Source organism: Amphiura filiformis, chromosome 1, assembly GCF_039555335.1.
Source record: "Amphiura filiformis chromosome 1, Afil_fr2py, whole genome shotgun sequence".
Taxonomy (NCBI): Eukaryota; Metazoa; Echinodermata; class Ophiuroidea; order Amphilepidida; family Amphiuridae; genus Amphiura; species Amphiura filiformis.
Genome location: NC_092628.1, coordinates 37,158,972 through 37,163,974, shown reverse-complemented (window position 1 = coordinate 37,163,974; position 5,003 = coordinate 37,158,972). Strand labels below are relative to the sequence as shown.

Sequence of the window (5,003 nt, the reverse complement as noted above, 5' to 3'; positions counted from 1 at the left end):
GTGACGTCAATGCTTTTTCGCGGTTGCGCTGCAAACAAGCGTCGCTTGGACTTGTTCGGCTACGCTCTCTGCGATTAACTTTGCGCGCACAGTTAAATCACAGTTAAATCACGTCATTACTAAACTTGAGGCGAACCATGTTGCAATTGGATAAACAAGTTCACCTTTTTGTGTTGACTCACTTAAAGAGTGACAATCTTGGTTCTAGCAACAAAGGGTAGCTAAAAAAACCTTTTTATTTCCAAAAATCAAACAGAATTTTGAACCATTTTGCTTTCAGGTCATAAATTTGTGATTTTGAGTTTTACATAAAAGAACATATCATGTGTTTTCATTTTTGCAATAGCTGTGTGGAGCACAATAAGTGCAACTCATCTTCTGAAAAAATTGCCACTTTTACAGGACTGTGCCCCAAAACTGAACTGTTTATGGCCAACAACAAGTTCAGGATTTTGTATGTCAAACCCGAAACTGAATACTTTTTTACACCTACAGTACACTTGGAATTTAATTTGGACACTTAAGTGTGTGTGTGCGACAGGAACCAAAGAGGTCCAAATCCACTGAGTTGGACATAGAATTGTTAAACATTATAGGTTACATATGATTTTTGCTTCATACTAATAGAAAATTAGAAATAGGCCTAAATAAATTAAAAATGCTAGTGTCAATAATGCATGTGATAAATCTTCTCGCCAGTTGAAAGCCCAAGCATGTTTTGTATAATTACTTTTTTAGCAACTGCTTTATCTCCTCAACAAATATTGAATGAACTTGATTCGATTTTTGTAGCTTTTTCAGGGCCAGATCAGAATTTCGTTTCACAGTGCGAGAATCAATCCTGATTCTTTCAGAATAAATTTGCAGGAATCATTTGATTCTCGCAAATAAACTCATCTATCTCATTTATTCTGACCCCGTCTTTATTGTTTGTCCAAATAGAAATGAGAGGGTTTTTTTAGTAGCGTCTATGCGTATAGGTTAGGAGACTGAAGGATTTAGCCTAATGCCGAAATACACGCAAAAACATGGATCTTTCCCAAGTCCCCAAATTTGAGATATATTTAGTATTCGGACACGTTATAAAGATTTAGGTGACTAGGCAAGATCCAGGCTACGTACTGCACTTTTATTGCAGTATAAATCATGAATATTAATTAACATGCCCATATAAGGATCGTACATCCGGGCGATCATGCCCATATTAGCGTTCCTCATTAACATTATTTGTGGAACTTTATCTAATTAACATTATTTGTGGAACTCATTAACATTATTTGTGGAACTTTATGCAGTACTTCCGGTTACGCCGTATATCGAAAGCATAGGCTTCTGGTTGTTAAATAGACTTCAGTGATGTACAGTCGCTAGTCGGTGACAGTGTCAAAGGTTAATATCGCCGGCTGGCTGATGATGATTCGATGGGCGAAATTGGGAGTCAAGACTTCCTAGTTTTTCCGTATTTTGCCAGGTTTTAAGTAAGGTTTATCTCTCATGTTATTTTTGCATGATATGCTTGAGCTCTTGTTTTTATGGGATTACGTATCGTGCAATGTGCACAATATATTATGCAATTTTAATCATGCCAACCATTCATGCATTTGTCAAACATGCATGCATGCACAATGATCAGTGATGATGCAGTTGCAGCATGTCATGATGAAATTGCATATTGTGGGTTAGGGTTAGGGTTAACACTGTACTTCCACAAGCATGACAAGGCAGCTATAACATGTAAGAATAAAAAACCCTAAAGTAAAGAAACGCCAACATGTTGACAAATCAAATGATATTGATATCCCGGGATTGATACTTAATGATGTAATCTGTATCTGTAGCAATACTGCTCAACGCTTCAGGTGAAGCCAGACGAACAGGAAATGGTTGTGCACATGCGGAATGCTATTTATTGTAGTTGCTTTAGGTGGTTGGTTGCTTGATTCTTGAATTCTTTTGAGTCTTGTATCGTGGTGATGTGGTAGGGTAGTTTGTTCCAGTCTTGTACTGTCCTTGGCCAGAACAGTACTTGTAGCAGTCCTTATTTGCTGTTATAATTTGATATGAGTTCTGATGGGAGTGCCTAGAAGGACGTTGGACCGGCAGAAGGAGGGCGTCGACCGGTAGGGGCAGGAGACCCTCTCTAGCCTTGTGGAGGATGGTTAACCTATTGGCTGTTCTACGATCTTTAAGAGAACACCAATCCAGCTCCTTCAGCATGTTAGTGACACTACTAGTTCTTTTGTGGTCATTCATAACAAAGCGCGTAAGCTAGGCTAGCCCGAGGTACTCACACCTCCGAGACTCCTGAGCATAGCTGGTCCAGGGTACACATAAAATACCACTTTTTCTCATAAATACCACTTCCTATCATTCCTCACATGAAGATGAGACTTAAAGAAAACCTATTTGGTGCATGTTAAGTAAATTGTGAGCACATTTGAGGATGTAAAAGACCAGACTTGTGACTGTTATCGTGCCGTGTTTTGAATTCTTCCTATAAATAGATGCCGTCAGTGTGACGTCATCACAGCGATGTGAATTCACAGTGCCCCGTTTTTACGTACGTATGGCACTCATGGCCCTAGTGAGGAAGGAACAGGGCCATGATGTTTCGGGCTAGATGTAAGCATAAAAGGGCTGTGCAATAATGGGGGGCAAGACATTTTGGCGAGCGAAAGGGGAGCAAGCAATTTTGGCAAGCCGAGAGGGGGGGGCAAGTGATTTTGGCACACATTCAATCTTGGGCGCCTTTTAAATAAAAGCGCTCTAAAAGGCTTGAAACATATCAGGGAAAACCGTACGGAAATGCTTATTATGCAAATTTTCCTTCTCGCTCTTTCATAACATGTATATAGACCATTTTTAAGGTTGCAAATTGGGATCCAAAAAATTTGGCATGTGCGGGGTGGTGGGGGAAGCGATTTTTTGGCCGGCCGAGAAGGGGGGAGCGATTTGGCGGGCTGAGGGGGGGCAAGCAATTTTTGGTGAGCTGTTTGGAAATTTTACCCCCCCCCCCCACCAGGGGGCTCATAATTATTGCACAGCCCTTAATCATGAAATGATGAATGGCATGTCAATCAAAATATCAGCATGTCATGTCAGTGACATGGATCAGATATATACAGTTCAGATTATGTATAGCATGATATACATTGTATGATCATGATGATATAATCTTTTGCAAGGTCCTAGCTATATAGGGTTAACCCTTGCACAGCGTCATCATCCCTATATCTTCGTGTCAAAAATTGCCGTGATAGTATGGCGAATCCTCTCGTTTTTCAATAGCTACATGTACGCATGGCGATTTTGTTTGAGATAGGCCGAGCAACTCAGGCTAAGCATAGTACGACTATCATATGAGATACTGCCAAGTTCTTTTCTACACGTTATATACGATTTGCGCATGCTCTAGTATCCCATATGGTGTTGCTATTGTTTTCAGGTAAACCCAGGTTTTATTTTTAAATACACTAACTTGAAATTAAATACACTATATTAGCGGCCATTGCTGTTTGCTCTGGATACATTTTTACTGCATTTTTGGCGTAACGATTTTTAAATCGTAAGTTAAAATTGTGATATATTTAATTTTGAGAATTACAAAATTTTATATAAAGGAACACATTTAGCCCATTCACCTAAAATCCAGGTGCTTACAAGTATTATAATATTCGATCACACGTGTATATCACAATGCATACATGTAAACTTTCTTTATCTATGTCAATAATAGAATATTGATTTCACCAACGGAGTATGGACCTGTATGAAAAAATATTTATAACATCTAGGGTGTTGACGCTGTGCCTTGTGTCAGTATTGCCATTCCCATGTATTCGATTGGGTCCAGCATTCGAGTCATCCGCAGTCCGCACCAAAATGAAAATAACACGCCGGTGTGTGCGATCAACTTGGCATAACGCTAGGCATCCTGGGCGAGATTGCTAGCTCGCAATATTTATTTCATTATGCCATAAAAAGTAAACAAAACTGTAAAACAAAACAACTTTTAGATTGATTTTCAAGTAGCATCACAGTTTTTCCAGAAGAGAAGGGTTAACAGAATTGTATACATGAGCTAATCCTGTAATCCGGTTGCACCTATCTAGTCCTTTATTCCCAAGTACCGGTAATAGACATCCAGTTGCAGTAGCCTTTGATGTGATGTGTGAGACCGCTCACGGTCGACCAATTTACACTCAAGAATTGGAAATATTTCGAATGTTTCTGTAGAGAATTTGTTGAAAAGTATGTAATGCGTCAGTTGTAGTAACTACAAATTTCGAACGTTTGAGGAGGTGTTAGTTCCAATTATAGGAACTGGTAACGCGTATGTATTAAGGACCTGTTGCTTGGATGGGATACCACATGTGGATAATACAAGAAAGAAATCAAGTGTTGTAAAAATTTCCCACAAAATCTGCCTTTTTTGTTAATATATAAATTTCTAAAGAAGAAATTTTTATGATTTTTTAGAGAAGTGATGATTGTTGATCATTTCTATTTAATTTTTTTAATGTATTTTCCGTTCATTTCCTTTAAACGTAATAAAGATGTACTGATAATTGAAAACATTCTCTATCACAAATGATAGAGGCTGAAAATTACAGCAACCAATGAAAATTATAATTTAATAATAATAACAATAATAACACAGACTTATATAGCGCATCAAGCAAAGGCATCTGTGCGCTTTAAAGCAGGCTACTTTAAGTAAAAAGATAAAAACAGGCATACGATAAAACACTTAAAGAAATTACAAAAGAAACCTGGCTAAAAAGTACATATTAAAGCAAATACAATCTACAGTAAACGCAAGAAAATACTAAAAACAACCACCGATACTATAATACAAGGCGGCGAAATTCGAATGCATGTGAAACATTAAAAACATGATTAATTATACCGCTCATTCTACAAAATCCGGTGCCAATAGCCTTTTTTCCTTTCTTTGGTCCACAAACACTTTGTCAAGCATTTAGGGCATCAATTATTTTTTT

The 5,003-nt window shown here is 38.0% G+C and overlaps 1 protein-coding gene across 1 annotated transcript in view; it reads left to right on the top strand.

Annotated features, from left to right (window-relative positions):
* Nucleotides 1-1,362: 1,362 nt before the first annotated feature.
* Nucleotides 1,363-5,003, top strand: part of LOC140146452 (solute carrier family 25 member 44-like) — a 15,030-nt gene continuing 11,389 nt past the window's right edge. Inside the window, exon 1 of the mRNA XM_072168314.1 lies at nt 1,363-1,478. The gene's annotated coding sequence lies outside the window, so the exon portion shown is untranslated. The remainder of the gene's footprint in view (nt 1,479-5,003) is intronic.